Source organism: Eleutherodactylus coqui, chromosome 13 (genome assembly GCF_035609145.1).
Source record: "Eleutherodactylus coqui strain aEleCoq1 chromosome 13, aEleCoq1.hap1, whole genome shotgun sequence".
Lineage (NCBI taxonomy): Eukaryota > Metazoa > Chordata > Amphibia > Anura > Eleutherodactylidae > Eleutherodactylus > Eleutherodactylus coqui.
This window is the reverse complement of record NC_089849.1, coordinates 78,363,387-78,387,942: the sequence shown is the minus strand read 5'-3', so window position 1 is coordinate 78,387,942 and position 24,556 is coordinate 78,363,387. Positions and strand designations below refer to the sequence as shown.

The 24,556-nt window shown below is 41.1% G+C and overlaps 1 non-coding gene across 1 annotated transcript; it reads right to left on the bottom strand.

Moving 5' to 3' along the window:
- Positions 1-8,331: 8,331 nt before the first annotated feature.
- On the bottom strand, positions 8,332-8,413 carry TRNAL-AAG (transfer RNA leucine (anticodon AAG)). Its single transcript has one exon. It is a non-coding gene; the product is annotated as a tRNA-Leu (tRNA).
- Between the last annotated feature and the right edge of the window lie 16,143 nt (positions 8,414-24,556).

The following is a 24,556-nucleotide window of genomic DNA, read 5'->3' as shown; positions in this document are numbered from 1 at the left end:
GCGCCTTAGACCGCTTGGCCATGCTACCATGAAAAAGTGGATAATTTGGGATCAAAATGTCCAAGAGATTTCATAAAGAACATTTCTCCTGGCAAGAAATCCTTTTCCAGAATTTGATTTAAAAAGAAGAATTGTTGCTGCATTCGAGCTGAATATTTAATGATGGCAGCAGAAGGCTGAAAATGCATTCCTCCAGTTAGAAAGGAAGCAAACGCAAGTGAGTTCAACAGTATTACCGCACTACTGCTTTTTCAGATGTTTCTAGGCTATTGAAGGCTTTGAAGTGCAAGATCGTGGAGTGCGCCTAATGTCTACTTAGCTAGCGCATCGGGGTAGCTTAATCTGTGCCATAACATCTTGGGAATATCATCAAAAGCCTTTTCTTATAGAGTTTGTTCGGTTTCAGAAAAGGCCAAAAAGTCCATTTCTGAGCATCCTCAAAAGCAAGTTCTTCTGACCACTAAAATGTTCAGAAAGCAACTTGAGAGCTTTCAAAATTGAAAACTGGCAGCAGTGGGATTCGAACCCACGCCTCCAAAGAGACTGGAGCCTTAATCCAGCGCCTTAGACCGCTCGGCCATGCTACCATGAAAAAGTGGATAATGTGGGATCAAAATGTCCAAGAGATTTCATAAAGAACATTTCTCCTGGCAAGAAATCCTTTTCCAGAATTTGATTTAAAAAGAAGAATTGTTGCTGCATTCGAGCTGAATATTTAATGATGGCAGCAGAAGGCTGAAAATGCATTCCTCCAGTTAGAAAGGAAGCAAACGCAAGTGAGTTCAACAGTATTACCGCACTACTGCTTTTTCAGATGTTTCTAGGCTATTGAAGGCTTTGAAGTGCAAGATCGTGGAGTGCGCCTAATGTCTACTTAGCTAGCGCATCGGGGTAGCTTAATCTGTGCCATAACATCTTGGGAATATCATCAAAAGCCTTTTCTTATAGAGTTTGTTCGGTTTCAGAAAAGGCCAAAAAGTCCGTTTCTGAGCATCATCAAAAGCAAGTTCTTCTGACCACTAAAATGTTCAGAAAGCAACTTGAGAGCTTTCAAAATTGAAAACTGGCAGCAGTGGGATTCGAACCCACGCCTCCAAAGAGACTGGAGCCTTAATCCAGCGCATTAGACCGCTCGGCCATGCTACCATGAAAAAGTGGATAATTTTGGATCAAAATGTCCAAGAGATTTCATAAAGAACATTTCTCCTGGCAAGAAATCCTTTTCCAGAATTTGATTTAAAAAGAAGAATTGTTGCTGCATTCGAGCTGAATATTTAATGATGGCAGCAGAAGGCTGAAAATGCATTCCTCCAGTTAGAAAGGAAGCAAACGCAAGTGAGTTCAACAGTATTACCGCACTACTGCTTTTTCAGATGTTTCTAGGCTATTGAAGGCTTTAAAGTGCAAGATCGTGGAGTGCGCCTAATGTCTACTTAGCTAGCGCATCAGGGTAGCTTAATCTGTGCCATAACATCTTGGGAATATCATCAAAAGCCTTTTCTTATAGAGTTTGTTCGGTTTCAGAAAAGGCCAAAAAGTCCATTTCTGAGCATCCTCAAAAGCAAGTTCTTCTGACCACTAAAATGTTCAGAAAGCAACTTGAGAGCTTTCAAAATTGAAAACTGGCAGCAGTGGGATTCGAACCCACGCCTCCAAAGAGACTGGAGCCTTAATCCAGCGCCTTAGACCGCTCGGCCATGCTACCATGAAAAAGTGGATAATTTTGGATCAAAATGTCCAAGAGATTTCATAAAGAACATTTCTCCTGGCAAGAAATCCTTTTCCAGAATTTGATTTAAAAAGAAGAATTGTTGCTGCATTCGAGCTGAATATTTAATGATGGCAGCAGAAGGCTGAAAATGCATTCCTCCAGTTAGAAAGGAAGCAAACGCAAGTGAGTTCAACAGTATTACCGCACTACTGCTTTTTCAGATGTTTCTAGGCTATTGAAGGCTTTGAAGTGCAAGATCGTGGAGTGCGCCTAATGTCTACTTAGCTAGCGCATCAGGGTAGCTTAATCTGTGCCATAACATCTTGGTAATATCATCAAAAGCCTTTTCTTATAGAGTTTGTTCGGTTTCAGAAAAGGCCAAAAAGTCCATTTCTGAGCATCATCAAAAGCAAGTTCTTCTGACCACTAAAATGTTCAGAAAGCAACTTGAGAGCTTTCAAAATTGAAAACTGGCAGCAGTGCGATTCGAACCCACGCCTCCAAAGAGACTGGAGCCTTAATCCAGCGCCTTAGACCGCTCGGCCATGCTACCATGAAAAAGTGGATAATTTGGGATCAAAATGTCCAAGAGATTTCATAAAGAACATTTCTCCTGGCAAGAAATCCTTTTCCAGAATTTGATTTAAAAAGAAGAATTGTTGCTGCATTCGAGCTGAATATTTAATGATGGCAGCAGAAGGCTGAAAATGCATTCCTCCAGTTAGAAAGGAAGCAAACGCAAGTGAGTTCAACAGTATTACCACACTACTGCTTTTTCAGATGTTTCTAGGCTATTGAAGGCTTTGAAGTGCAAGATCGTGGAGTGCGCCTAATGTCTACTTAGCTAGCGCATCGGGGTAGCTTAATCTGTGCCATAACATCTTGGGAATATCATCAAAAGCCTTTTCTTATAGAGTTTGTTCGGTTTCAGAAAAGGCCAAAAAGTCCATTTCTGAGCATCCTCAAAAGCAAGTTCTTCTGACCACTAAAATGTTCAGAAAGCAACTTGAGAGCTTTCAAAATTGAAAACTGGCAGCAGTGGGATTCGAACCCACGCCTCCAAAGAGACTGGAGCCTTAATCCAGCGCCTTAGACCGCTCGGCCATGCTACCATGAAAAAGTGGATAATTTTGGATCAAAATGTCCAAGAGATTTCATAAAGAACATTTCTCCTGGCAAGAAATCCTTTTCCAGAATTTGATTTAAAAAGAAGAATTGTTGCTGCATTCGAGCTGAATATTTAATGATGGCAGCAGAAGGCTGAAAATGCATTCCTCCAGTTAGAAAGGAAGCAAACGCAAGTGAGTTCAACAGTATTACCACACTACTGCTTTTTCAGATGTTTCTAGGCTATTGAAGGCTTTGAAGTGCAAGATCGTGGAGTGCGCCTAATGTCTACTTAGCTAGCGCATCGGGGTAGCTTAATCTGTGCCATAACATCTTGGGAATATCATCAAAAGCCTTTTCTTATAGAGTTTGTTCGGTTTCAGAAAAGGCCAAAAAGTCCATTTCTGAGCATCATCAAAAGCAAGTTCTTCTGACCACTAAAATGTTCAGAAAGCAACTTGAGAGCTTTCAAAATTGAAAACTGGCAGCAGTGCGATTCGAACCCACGCCTCCAAAGAGACTGGAGCCTTAATCCAGCGCCTTAGACCGCTCGGCCATGCTACCATGAAAAAGTGGATAATTTGGGATCAAAATGTCCAAGAGATTTCATAAAGAACACTTCTCCTGGCAAGAAATCCTTTTCCAGAATTTGATTTAAAAAGAAGAATTGTTGCTGCATTCGAGCTGAATATTTAATGATGGCAGCAGAAGGCTGAAAATGCATTCCTCCAGTTAGAAAGGAAGCAAACGCAAGTGAGTTCAACAGTATTACCGCACTACTGCTTTTTCAGATGTTTCTAGGCTATTGAAGGCTTTGAAGTGCAAGATCGTGGAGTGCGCCTAATGTCTACTTAGCTAGCGCATCAGGGTAGCTTAATCTGTGCCATAACATCTTGGGAATATCATCAAAAGCCTTTTCTTATAGAGTTTGTTCGGTTTCAGAAAAGGCCAAAAAGTCCATTTCTGAGCATCATCAAAAGCAAGTTCTTCTGACCACTAAAATGTTCAGAAAGCAACTTGAGAGCTTTCAAAATTGAAAACTGGCAGCAGTGCGATTCGAACCCACGCCTCCAAAGAGACTGGAGCCTTAATCCAGCGCCTTAGACCGCTCGGCCATGCTACCATGAAAAAGTGGATAATTTGGGATCAAAATGTCCAAGAGATTTCATAAAGAACATTTCTCCTGGCAAGAAATCCTTTTCCAGAATTTGATTTAAAAAGAAGAATTGTTGCTGCATTCGAGCTGAATATTTAATGATGGCAGCAGAAGGCTGAAAATGCATTCCTCCAGTTAGAAAGGAAGCAAACGCAAGTGAGTTCAACAGTATTACCACACTACTGCTTTTTCAGATGTTTCTAGGCTATTGAAGGCTTTGAAGTGCAAGATCGTGGAGTGCGCCTAATGTCTACTTAGCTAGCGCATCGGGGTAGCTTAATCTGTGCCATAACATCTTGGGAATATCATCAAAAGCCTTTTCTTATAGAGTTTGTTCGGTTTCAGAAAAGGCCAAAAAGTCCATTTCTGAGCATCCTCAAAAGCAAGTTCTTCTGACCACTAAAATGTTCAGAAAGCAACTTGAGAGCTTTCAAAATTGAAAACTGGCAGCAGTGGGATTCGAACCCACGCCTCCAAAGAGACTGGAGCCTTAATCCAGCGCCTTAGACCGCTCGGCCATGCTACCATGAAAAAGTGGATAATTTTGGATCAAAATGTCCAAGAGATTTCATAAAGAACATTTCTCCTGGCAAGAAATCCTTTTCCAGAATTTGATTTAAAAAGAAGAATTGTTGCTGCATTCGAGCTGAATATTTAATGATGGCAGCAGAAGGCTGAAAATGCATTCCTCCAGTTAGAAAGGAAGCAAACGCAAGTGAGTTCAACAGTATTACCGCACTACTGCTTTTTCAGATGTTTCTAGGCTATTGAAGGCTTTGAAGTGCAAGATCGTGGAGTGCGCCTAATGTCTACTTAGCTAGCGCATCGGGGTAGCTTAATCTGTGCCATAACATCTTGGGAATATCATCAAAAGCCTTTTCTTATAGAGTTTGTTCGGTTTCAGAAAAGGCCAAAAAGTCCATTTCTGAGCATCATCAAAAGCAAGTTCTTCTGACCACTAAAATGTTCAGAAAGCAACTTGAGAGCTTTCAAAATTGAAAACTGGCAGCAGTGCGATTCGAACCCACGCCTCCAAAGAGACTGGAGCCTTAATCCAGCGCCTTAGACCGCTCGGCCATGCTACCATGAAAAAGTGGATAATTTGGGATCAAAATGTCCAAGAGATTTCATAAAGAACATTTCTCCTGGCAAGAAATCCTTTTCCAGAATTTGATTTAAAAAGAAGAATTGTTGCTGCATTCGAGCTGAATATTTAATGATGGCAGCAGAAGGCTGAAAATGCATTCCTCCAGTTAGAAAGGAAGCAAACGCAAGTGAGTTCAACAGTATTACCACACTACTGCTTTTTCAGATGTTTCTAGGCTATTGAAGGCTTTGAAGTGCAAGATCGTGGAGTGCGCCTAATGTCTACTTAGCTAGCGCATCGGGGTAGCTTAATCTGTGCCATAACATCTTGGGAATATCATCAAAAGCCTTTTCTTATAGAGTTTGTTCGGTTTCAGAAAAGGCCAAAAAGTCCATTTCTGAGCATCCTCAAAAGCAAGTTCTTCTGACCACTAAAATGTTCAGAAAGCAACTTGAGAGCTTTCAAAATTGAAAACTGGCAGCAGTGGGATTCGAACCCACGCCTCCAAAGAGACTGGAGCCTTAATCCAGCGCCTTAGACCGCTCGGCCATGCTACCATGAAAAAGTGGATAATTTTGGATCAAAATGTCCAAGAGATTTCATAAAGAACATTTCTCCTGGCAAGAAATCCTTTTCCAGAATTTGATTTAAAAAGAAGAATTGTTGCTGCATTCGAGCTGAATATTTAATGATGGCAGCAGAAGGCTGAAAATGCATTCCTCCAGTTAGAAAGGAAGCAAACGCAAGTGAGTTCAACAGTATTACCACACTACTGCTTTTTCAGATGTTTCTAGGCTATTGAAGGCTTTGAAGTGCAAGATCGTGGAGTGCGCCTAATGTCTACTTAGCTAGCGCATCGGGGTAGCTTAATCTGTGCCATAACATCTTGGGAATATCATCAAAAGCCTTTTCTTATAGAGTTTGTTCGGTTTCAGAAAAGGCCAAAAAGTCCATTTCTGAGCATCATCAAAAGCAAGTTCTTCTGACCACTAAAATGTTCAGAAAGCAACTTGAGAGCTTTCAAAATTGAAAACTGGCAGCAGTGCGATTCGAACCCACGCCTCCAAAGAGACTGGAGCCTTAATCCAGCGCCTTAGACCGCTCGGCCATGCTACCATGAAAAAGTGGATAATTTGGGATCAAAATGTCCAAGAGATTTCATAAAGAACACTTCTCCTGGCAAGAAATCCTTTTCCAGAATTTGATTTAAAAAGAAGAATTGTTGCTGCATTCGAGCTGAATATTTAATGATGGCAGCAGAAGGCTGAAAATGCATTCCTCCAGTTAGAAAGGAAGCAAACGCAAGTGAGTTCAACAGTATTACCGCACTACTGCTTTTTCAGATGTTTCTAGGCTATTGAAGGCTTTGAAGTGCAAGATCGTGGAGTGCGCCTAATGTCTACTTAGCTAGCGCATCAGGGTAGCTTAATCTGTGCCATAACATCTTGGGAATATCATCAAAAGCCTTTTCTTATAGAGTTTGTTCGGTTTCAGAAAAGGCCAAAAAGTCCATTTCTGAGCATCATCAAAAGCAAGTTCTTCTGACCACTAAAATGTTCAGAAAGCAACTTGAGAGCTTTCAAAATTGAAAACTGGCAGCAGTGCGATTCGAACCCACGCCTCCAAAGAGACTGGAGCCTTAATCCAGCGCCTTAGACCGCTCGGCCATGCTACCATGAAAAAGTGGATAATTTGGGATCAAAATGTCCAAGAGATTTCATAAAGAACATTTCTCCTGGCAAGAAATCCTTTTCCAGAATTTGATTTAAAAAGAAGAATTGTTGCTGCATTCGAGCTGAATATTTAATGATGGCAGCAGAAGGCTGAAAATGCATTCCTCCAGTTAGAAAGGAAGCAAACGCAAGTGAGTTCAACAGTATTACCACACTACTGCTTTTTCAGATGTTTCTAGGCTATTGAAGGCTTTGAAGTGCAAGATCGTGGAGTGCGCCTAATGTCTACTTAGCTAGCGCATCGGGGTAGCTTAATCTGTGCCATAACATCTTGGGAATATCATCAAAAGCCTTTTCTTATAGAGTTTGTTCGGTTTCAGAAAAGGCCAAAAAGTCCATTTCTGAGCATCCTCAAAAGCAAGTTCTTCTGACCACTAAAATGTTCAGAAAGCAACTTGAGAGCTTTCAAAATTGAAAACTGGCAGCAGTGGGATTCGAACCCACGCCTCCAAAGAGACTGGAGCCTTAATCCAGCGCCTTAGACCGCTCGGCCATGCTACCATGAAAAAGTGGATAATTTTGGATCAAAATGTCCAAGAGATTTCATAAAGAACATTTCTCCTGGCAAGAAATCCTTTTCCAGAATTTGATTTAAAAAGAAGAATTGTTGCTGCATTCGAGCTGAATATTTAATGATGGCAGCAGAAGGCTGAAAATGCATTCCTCCAGTTAGAAAGGAAGCAAACGCAAGTGAGTTCAACAGTATTACCGCACTACTGCTTTTTCAGATGTTTCTAGGCTATTGAAGGCTTTGAAGTGCAAGATCGTGGAGTGCGCCTAATGTCTACTTAGCTAGCGCATCGGGGTAGCTTAATCTGTGCCATAACATCTTGGGAATATCATCAAAAGCCTTTTCTTATAGAGTTTGTTCGGTTTCAGAAAAGGCCAAAAAGTCCGTTTCTGAGCATCATCAAAAGCAAGTTCTTCTGACCACTAAAATGTTCAGAAAGCAACTTGAGAGCTTTCAAAATTGAAAACTGGCAGCAGTGCGATTCGAACCCACGCCTCCAAAGAGACTGGAGCCTTAATCCAGCGCATTAGACCGCTCGGCCATGCTACCATGAAAAAGTGGATAATTTTGGATCAAAATGTCCAAGAGATTTCATAAAGAACATTTCTCCTGGCAAGAAATCCTTTTCCAGAATTTGATTTAAAAAGAAGAATTGTTGCTGCATTCGAGCTGAATATTTAATGATGGCAGCAGAAGGCTGAAAATGCATTCCTCCAGTTAGAAAGGAAGCAAACGCAAGTGAGTTCAACAGTATTACCGCACTACTGCTTTTTCAGATGTTTCTAGGCTATTGAAGGCTTTGAAGTGCAAGATCGTGGAGTGCGCCTAATGTCTACTTAGCTAGCGCATCGGGGTAGCTTAATCTGTGCCATAACATCTTGGGAATATCATCAAAAGCCTTTTCTTATAGAGTTTGTTCGGTTTCAGAAAAGGCCAAAAAGTCCATTTCTGAGCATCATCAAAAGCAAGTTCTTCTGACCACTAAAATGTTCAGAAAGCAACTTGAGAGCTTTCAAAATTGAAAACTGGCAGCAGTGGGATTCGAACCCACGCCTCCAAAGAGTCTGGAGCCTTAATCCAGCGCCTTAGACCGCTCGGCCATGCTACCATGAAAAAGTGGATAATGTGGGATCAAAATGTCCAAGAGATTTCATAAAGAACATTTCTCCTGGCAAGAAATCCTTTTCCAGAATTTGATTTAAAAAGAAGAATTGTTGCTGCATTCGAGCTGAATATTTAATGATGGCAGCAGAAGGCTGAAAATGCATTCCTCCAGTTAGAAAGGAAGCAAACGCAAGTGAGTTCAACAGTATTACCGCACTACTGCTTTTTCAGATGTTTCTAGGCTATTGAAGGCTTTGAAGTGCAAGATCGTGGAGTGCGCCTAATGTCTACTTAGCTAGCGCATCGGGGTAGCTTAATCTGTGCCATAACATCTTGGGAATATCATCAAAAGCCTTTTCTTATAGAGTTTGTTCGGTTTCAGAAAAGGCCAAAAAGTCCGTTTCTGAGCATCATCAAAAGCAAGTTCTTCTGACCACTAAAATGTTCAGAAAGCAACTTGAGAGCTTTCAAAATTGAAAACTGCCAGCAGTGCGATTCGAACCCACGCCTCCAAGGAGACTGGAGCCTTAATCCAGCGCATTAGACCGCTCGGCCATGCTACCATGAAAAAGTGGATAATTTTGGATCAAAATGTCCAAGAGATTTCATAAAGAACATTTCTCCTGGCAAGAAATCCTTTTCCAGAATTTGATTTAAAAAGAAGAATTGTTGCTGCATTCGAGCTGAATATTTAATGATGGCAGCAGAAGGCTGAAAATGCATTCCTCCAGTTAGAAAGGAAGCAAACGCAAGTGAGTTCAACAGTATTACCGCACTACTGCTTTTTCAGATGTTTCTAGGCTATTGAAGGCTTTGAAGTGCAAGATCGTGGAGTGCGCCTAATGTCTACTTAGCTAGCGCATCGGGGTAGCTTAATCTGTGCCATAACATCTTGGGAATATCATCAAAAGCCTTTTCTTATACAGTTTGTTCGGTTTCAGAAAAGGCCAAAAAGTCCATTTCTGAGCATCCTCAAAAGCAAGTTCTTCTGACCACTAAAATGTTCAGAAAGCAACTTGAGAGCTTTCAAAATTGAAAACTGGCAGCAGTGGGATTCGAACCCACGCCTCCAAAGAGACTGGAGCCTTAATCCAGCGCCTTAGACCGCTCGCCCATGCTACCATGAAAAAGTGGATAATTTTGGATCAAAATGTCCAAGAGATTTCATAAAGAACATTTCTCCTGGCAAGAAATCCTTTTCCAGAATTTGATTTAAAAAGAAGAATTGTTGCTGCATTCGAGCTGAATATTTAATGATGGCAGCAGAAGGCTGAAAATGCATTCCTCCAGTTAGAAAGGAAGCAAACGCAAGTGAGTTCAACAGTATTACCGCACTACTGCTTTTTCAGATGTTTCTAGGCTATTGAAGGCTTTGAAGTGCAAGATCGTGGAGTGCGCCTAATGTCTACTTAGCTAGCGCATCAGGGTAGCTTAATCTGTGCCATAACATCTTGGGAATATCATCAAAAGCCTTTTCTTATAGAGTTTGTTCGGTTTCAGAAAAGGCCAAAAAGTCCATTTCTGAGCATCATCAAAAGCAAGTTCTTCTGACCACTAAAATGTTCAGAAAGCAACTTGAGAGCTTTCAAAATTGAAAACTGGCAGCAGTGGGATTCGAAACCACGCCTCCAAAGAGACTGGAGCCTTAATCCAGCGCCTTAGACCGCTCGGCCATGCTACCATGAAAAAGTGGATAATGTGGGATCAAAATGTCCAAGAGATTTCATAAAGAACATTTCTCCTGGCAAGAAATCCTTTTCCAGAATTTGATTTAAAAAGAAGAATTGTTGCTGCATTCGAGCTGAATATTTAATGATGGCAGCAGAAGGCTGAAAATGCATTCCTCCAGTTAGAAAGGAAGCAAACGCAAGTGAGTTCAACAGTATTACCGCACTACTGCTTTTTCAGATGTTTCTAGGCTATTGAAGGCTTTGAAGTGCAAGATCGTGGAGTGCGCCTAATGTCTACTTAGCTAGCGCATCGGGGTAGCTTAATCTGTGCCATAACATCTTGGGAATATCATCAAAAGCCTTTTCTTATAGAGTTTGTTCGGTTTCAGAAAAGGCCAAAAAGTCCGTTTCTGAGCATCATCAAAAGCAAGTTCTTCTGACCACTAAAATGTTCAGAAAGCAACTTGAGAGCTTTCAAAATTGAAAACTGGCAGCAGTGGGATTCGAACCCACGCCTCCAAAGAGACTGGAGCCTTAATCCAGCGCCTTAGACCGCTCGGCCATGCTACCATGAAAAAGTGGATAATTTTGGATCAAAATGTCCAAGAGATTTCATAAAGAACATTTCTCCTGGCAAGAAATCCTTTTCCAGAATTTGATTTAAAAAGAAGAATTGTTGCTGCATTCGAGCTGAATATTTAATGATGGCAGCAGAAGGCTGAAAATGCATTCCTCCAGTTAGAAAGGAAGCAAACGCAAGTGAGTTCAACAGTATTACCGCACTACTGCTTTTTCAGATGTTTCTAGGCTATTGAAGGCTTTGAAGTGCAAGATCGTGGAGTGCGCCTAATGTCTACTTAGCTAGCGCATCGGGGTAGCTTAATCTTTGCCATAACATCTTGGGAATATCATCAAAAGCCTTTTCTTATAGAGTTTGTTCGGTTTCAGAAAAGGCCAAAAAGTCCATTTCTGAGCATCCTCAAAAGCAAGTTCTTCTGACCACTAAAATGTTCAGAAAGCAACTTGAGAGCTTTCAAAATTGAAAACTGGCAGCAGTGGGATTCGAACCCACGCCTCCAAAGAGACTGGAGCCTTAATCCAGCGCCTTAGACCGCTCGCCCATGCTACCATGAAAAAGTGGATAATTTTGGATCAAAATGTCCAAGAGATTTCATAAAGAACATTTCTCCTGGCAAGAAATCCTTTTCCAGAATTTGATTTAAAAAGAAGAATTGTTGCTGCATTCGAGCTGAATATTTAATGATGGCAGCAGAAGGCTGAAAATGCATTCCTCCAGTTAGAAAGGAAGCAAACGCAAGTGAGTTCAACAGTATTACCGCACTACTGCTTTTTCAGATGTTTCTAGGCTATTGAAGGCTTTGAAGTGCAAGATCGTGGAGTGCGCCTCATGTCTACTTAGCTAGCGCATCAGGGTAGCTTAATCTGTGCCATAACATCTTGGGAATATCATCAAAAGCCTTTTCTTATAGAGTTTGTTCGGTTTCAGAAAAGGCCAAAAAGTCCATTTCTGAGCATCATCAAAAGCAAGTTCTTCTGACCACTAAAATGTTCAGAAAGCAACTTGAGAGCTTTCAAAATTGAAAACTGGCAGCAGTGCGATTCGAACCCACGCCTCCAAGGAGACTGGAGCCTTAATCCAGCGCATTAGACCGCTCGGCCATGCTACCATGAAAAAGTGGATAATTTTGGATCAAAATGTCCAAGAGATTTCATAAAGAACATTTCTCCTGGCAAGAAATCCTTTTCCAGAATTTGATTTAAAAAGAAGAATTGTTGCTGCATTCGAGCTGAATATTTAATGATGGCAGCAGAAGGCTGAAAATGCATTCCTCCAGTTAGAAAGGAAGCAAACGCAAGTGAGTTCAACAGTATTACCGCACTACTGCTTTTTCAGATGTTTCTAGGCTATTGAAGGCTTTGAAGTGCAAGATCGTGGAGTGCGCCTAATGTCTACTTAGCTAGCGCATCGGGGTAGCTTTATCTGTGCCATAACATCTTGGGAATATCATCAAAAGCCTTTTCTTATAGAGTTTGTTCGGTTTCAGAAAAGGCCAAAAAGTCCGTTTCTGAGCATCATCAAAAGCAAGTTCTTCTGACCACTAAAATGTTCAGAAAGCAACTTGAGAGCTTTCAAAATTGAAAACTGGCAGCAGTGGGATTCGAACCCACGCCTCCAAAGAGACTGGAGCCTTAATCCAGCGCATTAGACCGCTCGGCCATGCTACCATGAAAAAGTGGATAATTTTGGATCAAAATGTCCAAGAGATTTCATAAAGAACATTTCTCCTGGCAAGAAATCCTTTTCCAGAATGTGATTTAAAAAGAAGAATTATTGCTGCATTCGAGCTGAATATTTAATGATGGCAGCAGAAGGCTGAAAATGCATTCCTCCAGTTAGAAAGGAAGCAAACGCAAGTGAGTTCAACAGTATTACCGCACTACTGCTTTTTCAGATGTTTCTAGGCTATTGAAGGCTTTGAAGTGCAAGATCGTGGAGTGCGCCTAATGTCTACTTAGCTAGCGCATCGGGGTAGCTTAATCTGTGCCATAACATCTTGGGAATATCATCAAAAGCCTTTTCTTATAGAGTTTGTTCGGTTTCAGAAAAGGCCAAAAAGTCCATTTCTGAGCATCATCAAAAGCAAGTTCTTCTGACCACTAAAATGTTCAGAAAGCAACTTGAGAGCTTTCAAAATTGAAAACTGGCAGCAGTGCGATTCGAACCCACGCCTCCAAAGAGACTGGAGCCTTAATCCAGCGCATTAGACCGCTCGGCCATGCTACCATGAAAAAGTGGATAATTTTGGATCAAAATGTCCAAGAGATTTCATAAAGAACATTTCTCCTGGCAAGAAATCCTTTTCCAGAATTTGATTTAAAAAGAAGAATTGTTGCTGCATTCGAGCTGAATATTTAATGATGGCAGCAGAAGGCTGAAAATGCATTCCTCCAGTTAGAAAGGAAGCAAACGCAAGTGAGTTCAACAGTATTACCGCACTACTGCTTTTTCAGATGTTTCTAGGCTATTGAAGGCTTTGAAGTGCAAGATCGTGGAGTGCGCCTAATGTCTACTTAGCTAGCGCATCAGGGTAGCTTAATCTGTGCCATAACATCTTGGGAATATCATCAAAAGCCTTTTCTTATAGAGTTTGTTCGGTTTCAGAAAAGGCCAAAAAGTCAATTTCTGAGCATCATCAAAAGCAAGTTCTTCTGACCACTAAAATGTTCAGAAAGCAACTTGAGAGCTTTCAAAATTGAAAACTGGCAGCAGTGCGATTCGAACCCACGCCTCCAAAGAGACTGGAGCCTTAATCCAGCGCCTTAGACCGCTCGGCCATGCTACCATGAAAAAGTGGATAATTTGGGATCAAAATGTCCAAGAGATTTCATAAAGAACATTTCTCCTGGCAAGAAATCCTTTTCCAGAATTTGATTTAAAAAGAAGAATTGTTGCTGCATTCGAGCTGAATATTTAATGATGGCAGCAGAAGGCTGAAAATGCATTCCTCCAGTTAGAAAGGAAGCAAACGCAAGTGAGTTCAACAGTATTACCACACTACTGCTTTTTCAGATGTTTCTAGGCTATTGAAGGCTTTGAAGTGCAAGATCGTGGAGTGCGCCTAATGTCTACTTAGCTAGCGCATCGGGGTAGCTTAATCTGTGCCATAACATCTTGGGAATATCATCAAAAGCCTTTTCTTATAGAGTTTGTTCGGTTTCAGAAAAGGCCAAAAAGTCCGTTTCTGAGCATCATCAAAAGCAAGTTCTTCTGACCACTAAAATGTTCAGAAAGCAACTTGAGAGCTTTCAAAATTGAAAACTGGCAGCAGTGCGATTCGAACCCACGCCTCCAAAGAGACTGGAGCCTTAATCCAGCGCATTAGACCGCTCAGCCATGCTACCATGAAAAAGTGGATAATTTTGGATCAAAATGTCCAAGAGATTTCATAAAGAACATTTCTCCTGGCAAGAAATCCTTTTCCAGAATTTGATTTAAAAAGAAGAATTGTTGCTGCATTCGAGCTGAATATTTAATGATGGCAGCAGAAGGCTGAAAATGCATTCCTCCAGTTAGAAAGGAAGCAAACGCAAGTGAGTTCAACAGTATTACCGCACTACTGCTTTTTCAGATGTTTCTAGGCTATTGAAGGCTTTGAAGTGCAAGATCGTGGAGTGCGCCTAATGTCTACTTAGCTAGCGCATCGGGGTAGCTTAATCTGTGCCATAACATCTTGGGAATATCATCAAAAGCCTTTTCTTATACAGTTTGTTCGGTTTCAGAAAAGGCCAAAAAGTCCATTTCTGAGCATCATCAAAAGCAAGTTCTTCTGACCACTAAAATGTTCAGAAAGCAACTTGAGAGCTTTCAAAATTGAAAACTGGCAGCAGTGCGATTCGAACCCACGCCTCCAAAGAGACTGGAGCCTTAATCCAGCGCCTTAGACCGCTCGGCCATGCTACCATGAAAAAGTGGATAATTTGGGATCAAAATGTCCAAGAGATTTCATAAAGAACATTTCTCCTGGCAAGAAATCCTTTTCCAGAATTTGATTTAAAAAGAAGAATTGTTGCTGCATTCGAGCTGAATATTTAATGATGGCAGCAGAAGGCTGAAAATGCATTCCTCCAGTTAGAAAGGAAGCAAACGCAAGTGAGTTCAACAGTATTACCACACTACTGCTTTTTCAGATGTTTCTAGGCTATTGAAGGCTTTGAAGTGCAAGATCGTGGAGTGCGCCTAATGTCTACTTAGCTAGCGCATCGGGGTAGCTTAATCTGTGCCATAACATCTTGGGAATATCATCAAAAGCCTTTTCTTATAGAGTTTGTTCGGTTTCAGAAAAGGCCAAAAAGTCCATTTCTGAGCATCCTCAAAAGCAAGTTCTTCTGACCACTAAAATGTTCAGAAAGCAACTTGAGAGCTTTCAAAATTGAAAACTGGCAGCAGTGGGATTCGAACCCACGCCTCCAAAGAGACTGGAGCCTTAATCCAGCGCCTTAGACCGCTCGCCCATGCTACCATGAAAAAGTGGATAATTTTGGATCAAAATGTCCAAGAGATTTCATAAAGAACATTTCTCCTGGCAAGAAATCCTTTTCCAGAATTTGATTTAAAAAGAAGAATTGTTGCTGCATTCGAGCTGAATATTTAATGATGGCAGCAGAAGGCTGAAAATGCATTCCTCCAGTTAGAAAGGAAGCAAACGCAAGTGAGTTCAACAGTATTACCGCACTACTGCTTTTTCAGATGTTTCTAGGCTATTGAAGGCTTTGAAGTGCAAGATCGTGGAGTGCGCCTAATGTCTACTTAGCTAGCGCATCAGGGTAGCTTAATCTGTGCCATAACATCTTGGGAATATCATCAAAAGCCTTTTCTTATAGAGTTTGTTCGGTTTCAGAAAAGGCCAAAAAGTCTGTTTCTGAGCATCCTCAAAAGCAAGTTCTTCTGACCACTAAAATGTTCAGAAAGCAACTTGAGAGCTTTCAAAATTGAAAACTGGCAGCAGTGGGATTCGAACCCACGCCTCCAAAGAGACTGGAGCCTTAATCCAGCGCCTTAGACCGCTCGGCCATGCTACCATGAAAAAGTGGATAATTTTGGATCAAAATGTCCAAGAGATTTCATAAAGAACATTTCTCCTGGCAAGAAATCCTTTTCCAGAATTTGATTTAAAAAGAAGAATTGTTGCTGCATTCGAGCTGAATATTTAATGATGGCAGCAGAAGGCTGAAAATGCATTCCTCCAGTTAGAAAGGAAGCAAACGCAAGTGAGTTCAACAGTATTACCGCACTACTGCTTTTTCAGATGTTTCTAGGCTATTGAAGGCTTTGAAGTGCAAGATCGTGGAGTGCGCCTAATGTCTACTTAGCTAGCGCATCAGGGTAGCTTAATCTGTGCCATAACATCTTGGGAATATCATCAAAAGCCTTTTCTTATAGAGTTTGTTCGGTTTCAGAAAAGGCCAAAAAGTCCATTTCTGAGCATCATCAAAAGCAAGTTCTTCTGACCACTAAAATGTTCAGAAAGCAACTTGAGAGCTTTCAAAATTGAAAACTGGCAGCAGTGGGATTTGAACCCACGCCTCCAAAGAGACTGGAGCCTTAATCCAGCGCCTTAGACCGCTCGGCCATGCTACCATGAAAGAGTGGATAATGTGGGATCAAAATGTCCAAGAGATTTCATAAAGAACATTTCTCCTGGCAAGAAATCCTTTTCCAGAATTTGATTTAAAAAGAAGAATTGTTGCTGCATTCGAGCTGAATATTTAATGATGGCAGCAGAAGGCTGAAAATGCATTCCTCCAGTTAGAAAGGAAGCAAACGCAAGTGAGTTCAACAGTATTACCGCACTACTGCTTTTTCAGATGTTTCTAGGCTATTGAAGGCTTTGAAGTGCAAGATCGTGGAGTGCGCCTAATGTCTACTTAGCTAGCGCATCAGGGTAGCTTAATCTGTGCCATAACATCTTGGGAATATCATCAAAAGCCTTTTCTTATAGAGTTTGTTCGGTTTCAGAAAAGGCCAAAAAGTCCATTTCTGAGCATCATCAAAAGCAAGTTCTTCTGACCACTAAAATGTTCAGAAAGCAACTTGAGAGCTTTCAAAATTGAAAACTGGCAGCAGTGGGATTCGAACCCACGCCTCCAAAGAGACTGGAGCCTTAATCCAGCGCCTTAGACCGCTCGGCCATGCTACCATGAAAAAGTGGATAATTTGGGATCAAAATGTCCAAGAGATTTCATAAAGAACATTTCTCCTGGCAAGAAATCCTTTTCCAGAATTTGATTTAAAAAGAAGAATTGTTGCTGCATTCGAGCTGAATATTTAATGATGGCAGCAGAAGGCTGAAAATGCATTCCTCCAGTTAGAAAGGAAGCAAACGCAAGTGAGTTCAACAGTATTACCACACTACTGCTTTTTCAGATGTTTCTAGGCTATTGAAGGCTTTGAAGTGCAAGATCGTGGAGTGCGCCTAATGTCTACTTAGCTAGCGCATCGGGGTAGCTTAATCTTTGCCATAACATCTTGGGAATATCATCAAAAGCCTTTTCTTATAGAGTTTGTTCGGTTTCAGAAAAGGCCAAAAAGTCCATTTCTGAGCATCCTCAAAAGCAAGTTCTTCTGACCACTAAAATGTTCAGAAAGCAACTTGAGAGCTTTCAAAATTGAAAACTGGCAGCAGTGGGATTCGAACCCACGCCTCCAAAGAGACTGGAGCCTTAATCCAGCGCCTTAGACCGCTCGGCCATGCTACCATGAAAAAGTGGATAATTTTGGATCAAAATGTCCAAGAGATTTCATAAAGAACATTTCTCCTGGCAAGAAATCCTTTTCCAGAATTTGATTTAAAAAGAAGAATTGTTGCTGCATTCGAGCTGAATATTTAATGATGGCAGCAGAAGGCTGAAAATGCATTCCTCCAGTTAGAAAGGAAGCAAACGCAAGTGAGTTCAACAGTATTACCGCACTACTGCTTTTTCAGATGTTTCTAGGCTATTGAAGGCTTTGAAGTGCAAGATCGTGGAGTGCGCCTAATGTCTACTTAGCTAGCGCATCGGGGTAGCTTAATCTGTGCCATAACATCTTGGGAATATCATCAAAAGCCTTTTCTTATAGAGTTTGTTCGGTTTCAGAAAAGGCCAAAAAGTCCGTTTCTGAGCATCATCAAAAGCAAGTTCTTCTGACCACTAAAATGTTCAGAAAGCAACTTGAGAGCTTTCAAAATTGAAAACTGGCAGCAGTGGGATTCGAACCCACGCCTCCAAAGAGACTGGAGCCTTAATCCAGCGCCTTAGACCGCTCGGCCATGCTACCATGAAAAAGTGGATAATTTTGGATCAAAATGTCCAAGAGATTTCATAAAGAACATTTCTCCTGGCAAGAAATCCTTTTCCAGAATTTGATTTAAAAAGAAGAATTGTTGCTGCATTCGAGCTGAATATTTAATGATGGCAGCAGAAGGCTGAAAATGCATTCCTCCAGTTAGAAAGGAAGCAAACGCAAGTGAGTTCAACAGTATTACCGCACTACTGCTTTTTCAGATGTTTCTAGGCTATTGAAGGCTTTGAAGTGCAAGATCGTGGAGTGCGCCTAATGTCTACTTAGCTAGCGCATCGGGGTAGCTTAATCTTTGCCATAACATCTTGGGAATATCATCAAAAGCCTTTTCTTATAGAGTTTGTTCGGTTTCAGAAAAGGCCAAAAAGTCCATTTCTGAGCATCCTCAAAAGCAAGTTCTTCTGACCACTAAAATGTTCAGAAAGCAACTTGAGAGCTTTCAAAATTGAAAACTGGCAGCAGTGGGATTCGAACCCACGCCTCCAAAGAGACTGGAGCCTTAATCCAGCGCCTTAGACCGCTCGCCCATGCTACCATGAAAAAGTGGATAATTTTGGATCAAAATGTCCAAGAGATTTCATAAAGAACATTTCTCCTGGCAAGAAATCCTTTTCCAGAATTTGATTTAAAAAGAAGAATTGTTGCTGCATTCGAGCTGAATATTTAATGATGGCAGCAGAAGGCTGAAAATGCATTCCTCCAGTTAGAAAGGAAGCAAACGCAAGTGAGTTCAACAGTATTACCGCACTACTGCTTTTTCAGATGTTTCTAGGCTATTGAAGGCTTTGAAGTGCAAGATCGTGGAGTGCGCCTCATGTCTACTTAGCTAGCGCATCAGGGTAGCTTAATCTGTGCCATAACATCTTGGGAATATCATCAAAAGCCTTTTCTTATAGAGTTTGTTCGGTTTCAGAAAAGGCCAAAAAGTCCATTTCTGAGCATCATCAAAAGCAAGTTCTTCTGACCACTAAAATGTTCAGAAAGCAACTTGAGAGCTTTCAAAATTGAAAACTGGCAGCAGTGGGATTTGAACCCACGCCTCCAAAGAGACTGGAGCCTTAATCCAGCGCCTTAGACCGCTCGGCCATGCTACCATGAAAAAGTGGATAATGTGGGATCAAAATGTCCAAGAGATTTCATAAAGAACATTTCTCCTGGCAAGAAATCCTTTTCCAGAATTTGATTTAAAAAGAAGAATTGTTGCTGCATTCGAGCTGAATATTTAATGATGGCAGCAGAAGGCTGAAAATGCATTCCTCCAGTTAGAAAGGAAGCAAACGCAAGTGAGTTCAACAGTATTACCGCACTACTGCTTTTTCAGATGTTTCTAGGCTATTGAAGGCTTTGAAGTGCAAGATCGTGGAGTGCGCCTAATGTCTACTTAGCTAGCGCATCGGGGTAGCTTTATCTGTGCCATAACATCTTGGGAATATCATCAAAAGCCTTTTCTTATAGAGTTTGTTCGGTTTCAGAAAAGGCCAAAAAGTCCGTTTCTGAGCATCATCAAAAGCAAGTTCTTCTGACCACTAAAATGTTCAGAAAGCAACTTGAGAGCTTTCAAAATTGAAAACTGGCAGCAGTGGGATTCGAACCCACGCCTCCAAAGAGACTGGAGCCTTAATCCAGCGCATTAGACCGCTCGGCCATGCTACCATGAAAAAGTGGATAATTTTGGATCAAAATGTCCAAGAGATTTCATAAAGAACATTTCTCCTGGCAAGAAATCCTTTTCCAGAATGTGATTTAAAAAGAAGAATTATTGCTGCATTCGAGCTGAATATTTAATGATGGCAGCAGAAGGCTGAAAATGCATTCCTCCAGTTAGAAAGGAAGCAAACGCAAGTGAGTTCAACAGTATTACCGCACTACTGCTTTTTCAGATGTTTCTAGGCTATTGAAGGCTTTGAAGTGCAAGATCGTGGAGTGCGCCTAATGTCTACTTAGCTAGCGCATCGGGGTAGCTTAATCTGTGCCATAACATCTTGGGAATATCATCAAAAGCCTTTTCTTATAGAGTTTGTTCGGTTTCAGAAAAGGCCAAAAAGTCCATTTCTGAGCATCATCAAAAGCAAGTTCTTCTGACCACTAAAATGTTCAGAAAGCAACTTGAGAGCTTTCAAAATTGAAAACTGGCAGCAGTGCGATTCGAACCCACGCCTCCAAAGAGACTGGAGCCTTAATCCAGCGCATTAGACCGCTCGGCCATGCTACCATGAAAAAGTGGATAATTTTGGATCAAAATGTCCAAGAGATTTCATAAAGAACATTTCTCCTGGCAAGAAATCCTTTTCCAGAATTTGATTTAAAAAGAAGAATTGTTGCTGCATTCGAGCTGAATATTTAATGATGGCAGCAGAAGGCTGAAAATGCATTCCTCCAGTTAGAAAGGAAGCAAACGCAAGTGAGTTCAACAGTATTACCGCACTACTGCTTTTTCAGATGTTTCTAGGCTATTGAAGGCTTTGAAGTGCAAGATCGTGGAGTGCGCCTAATGTCTACTTAGCTAGCGCATCAGGGTAGCTTAATCTGTGCCATAACATCTTGGGAATATCATCAAAAGCCTTTTCTTATAGAGTTTGTTCGGTTTCAGAAAAGGCCAAAAAGTCAATTTCTGAGCATCATCAAAAGCAAGTTCTTCTGACCACTAAAATGTTCAGAAAGCAACTTGAGAGCTTTCAAAATTGAAAACTGGCAGCAGTGCGATTCGAACCCACGCCTCCAAAGAGACTGGAGCCTTAATCCAGCGCCTTAGACCGCTCGGCCATGCTACCATGAAAAAGTGGATAATTTGGGATCAAAATGTCCAAGAGATTTCATAAAGAACATTTCTCCTGGCAAGAAATCCTTTTCCAGAATTTGATTTAAAAAGAAGAATTGTTGCTGCATTCGAGCTGAATATTTAATGATGGCAGCAGAAGGCTGAAAATGCATTCCTCCAGTTAGAAAGGAAGCAAACGCAAGTGAGTTCAACAGTATTACCACACTACTGCTTTTTCAGATGTTTCTAGGCTATTGAAGGCTTTGAAGTGCAAGATCGTGGAGTGCGCCTAATGTCTACTTAGCTAGCGCATCGGGGTAGCTTAATCTGTGCCATAACATCTTGGGAATATCATCAAAAGCCTTTTCTTATAGAGTTTGTTCGGTTTCAGAAAAGGCCAAAAAGTCCGTTTCTGAGCATCATCAAAAGCAAGTTCTTCTGACCACTAAAATGTTCAGAAAGCAACTTGAGAGCTTTCAAAATTGAAAACTGGCAGCAGTGCGATTCGAACCCACGCCTCCAAAGAGACTGGAGCCTTAATCCAGCGCATTAGACCGCTCAGCCATGCTACCATGAAAAAGTGGATAATTTTGGATCAAAATGTCCAAGAGATTTCATAAAGAACATTTCTCCTGGCAAGAAATCCTTTTCCAGAATTTGATTTAAAAAGAAGAATTGTTGCTGCATTCGAGCTGAATATTTAATGATGGCAGCAGAAGGCTGAAAATGCATTCCTCCAGTTAGAAAGGAAGCAAACGCAAGTGAGTTCAACAGTATTACCGCACTACTGCTTTTTCAGATGTTTCTAGGCTATTGAAGGCTTTGAAGTGCAAGATCGTGGAGTGCGCCTAATGTCTACTTAGCTAGCGCATCGGGGTAGCTTAATCTGTGCCATAACATCTTGGGAATATCATCAAAAGCCTTTTCTTATACAGTTTGTTCGGTTTCAGAAAAGGCCAAAAAGTCCATTTCTGAGCATCATCAAAAGCAAGTTCTTCTGACCACTAAAATGTTCAGAAAGCAACTTGAGAGCTTTCAAAATTGAAAACTGGCAGCAGTGCGATTCGAACCCACGCCTCCAAAGAGACTGGAGCCTTAATCCAGCGCCTTAGACCGCTCGGCCATGCTACCATGAAAAAGTGGATAATTTGGGATCAAAATGTCCAAGAGATTTCATAAAGAACATTTCTCCTGGCAAGAAATCCTTTTCCAGAATTTGATTTAAAAAGAAGAATTGTTGCTGCATTCGAGCTGAATATTTAATGATGGCAGCAGAAGGCTGAAAATGCATTCCTCCAGTTAGAAAGGAAGCAAACGCAAGTGAGTTCAACAGTATTACCACACTACTGCTTTTTCAGATGTTTCTAGGCTATTGAAGGCTTTGAAGTGCAAGATCGTGGAGTGCGCCTAATGTCTACTTAGCTAGCGCATCGGGGTAGCTTAATCTGTGCCATAACATCTTGGGAATATCATCAAAAGCCTTTTCTTATAGAGTTTGTTCGGTTTCAGAAAAGGCCAAAAAGTCCATTTCTGAGCATCCTCAAAAGCAAGTTCTTCTGACCACTAAAATGTTCAGAAAGCAACTTGAGAGCTTTCAAAATTGAAAACTGGCAGCAGTGGGATTCGAACCCACGCCTCCAAAGAGACTGGAGCCTTAATCCAGCGCCTTAGACCGCTCGCCCATGCTACCATGAAAAAGTGGATAATTTTGGATCAAAATGTCCAAGAGATTTCATAAAGAACATTTCTCCTGGCAAGAAATCCTTTTCCAGAATTTGATTTAAAAAGAAGAATTGTTGCTGCATTCGAGCTGAATATTTAATGATGGCAGCAGAAGGCTGAAAATGCATTCCTCCAGTTAGAAAGGAAGCAAACGCAAGTGAGTTCAACAGTATTACCGCACTACTGCTTTTTCAGATGTTTCTAGGCTATTGAAGGCTTTGAAGTGCAAGATCGTGGAGTGCGCCTAATGTCTACTTAGCTAGCGCATCAGGGTAGCTTAATCTGTGCCATAACATCTTGGGAATATCATCAAAAGCCTTTTCTTATAGAGTTTGTTCGGTTTCAGAAAAGGCCAAAAAGTCTGTTTCTGAGCATCCTCAAAAGCAAGTTCTTCTGACCACTAAAATGTTCAGAAAGCAACTTGAGAGCTTTCAAAATTGAAAACTGGCAGCAGTGGGATTCGAACCCACGCCTCCAAAGAGACTGGAGCCTTAATCCAGCGCCTTAGACCGCTCGGCCATGCTACCATGAAAAAGTGGATAATTTTGGATCAAAATGTCCAAGAGATTTCATAAAGAACATTTCTCCTGGCAAGAAATCCTTTTCCAGAATTTGATTTAAAAAGAAGAATTGTTGCTGCATTCGAGCTGAATATTTAATGATGGCAGCAGAAGGCTGAAAATGCATTCCTCCAGTTAGAAAGGAAGCAAACGCAAGTGAGTTCAACAGTATTACCGCACTACTGCTTTTTCAGATGTTTCTAGGCTATTGAAGGCTTTGAAGTGCAAGATCGTGGAGTGCGCCTAATGTCTACTTAGCTAGCGCATCAGGGTAGCTTAATCTGTGCCATAACATCTTGGGAATATCATCAAAAGCCTTTTCTTATAGAGTTTGTTCGGTTTCAGAAAAGGCCAAAAAGTCCATTTCTGAGCATCATCAAAAGCAAGTTCTTCTGACCACTAAAATGTTCAGAAAGCAACTTGAGAGCTTTCAAAATTGAAAACTGGCAGCAGTGGGATTTGAACCCACGCCTCCAAAGAGACTGGAGCCTTAATCCAGCGCCTTAGACCGCTCGGCCATGCTACCATGAAAGAGTGGATAATGTGGGATCAAAATGTCCAAGAGATTTCATAAAGAACATTTCTCCTGGCAAGAAATCCTTTTCCAGAATTTGATTTAAAAAGAAGAATTGTTGCTGCATTCGAGCTGAATATTTAATGATGGCAGCAGAAGGCTGAAAATGCATTCCTCCAGTTAGAAAGGAAGCAAACGCAAGTGAGTTCAACAGTATTACCGCACTACTGCTTTTTCAGATGTTTCTAGGCTATTGAAGGCTTTGAAGTGCAAGATCGTGGAGTGCGCCTAATGTCTACTTAGCTAGCGCATCAGGGTAGCTTAATCTGTGCCATAACATCTTGGGAATATCATCAAAAGCCTTTTCTTATAGAGTTTGTTCGGTTTCAGAAAAGGCCAAAAAGTCCATTTCTGAGCATCATCAAAAGCAAGTTCTTCTGACCACTAAAATGTTCAGAAAGCAACTTGAGAGCTTTCAAAATTGAAAACTGGCAGCAGTGGGATTCGAACCCACGCCTCCAAAGAGACTGGAGCCTTAATCCAGCGCCTTAGACCGCTCGGCCATGCTACCATGAAAAAGTGGATAATTTGGGATCAAAATGTCCAAGAGATTTCATAAAGAACATTTCTCCTGGCAAGAAATCCTTTTCCAGAATTTGATTTAAAAAGAAGAATTGTTGCTGCATTCGAGCTGAATATTTAATGATGGCAGCAGAAGGCTGAAAATGCATTCCTCCAGTTAGAAAGGAAGCAAACGCAAGTGAGTTCAACAGTATTACCACACTACTGCTTTTTCAGATGTTTCTAGGCTATTGAAGGCTTTGAAGTGCAAGATCGTGGAGTGCGCCTAATGTCTACTTAGCTAGCGCATCGGGGTAGCTTAATCTTTGCCATAACATCTTGGGAATATCATCAAAAGCCTTTTCTTATAGAGTTTGTTCGGTTTCAGAAAAGGCCAAAAAGTCCATTTCTGAGCATCCTCAAAAGCAAGTTCTTCTGACCACTAAAATGTTCAGAAAGCAACTTGAGAGCTTTCAAAATTGAAAACTGGCAGCAGTGGGA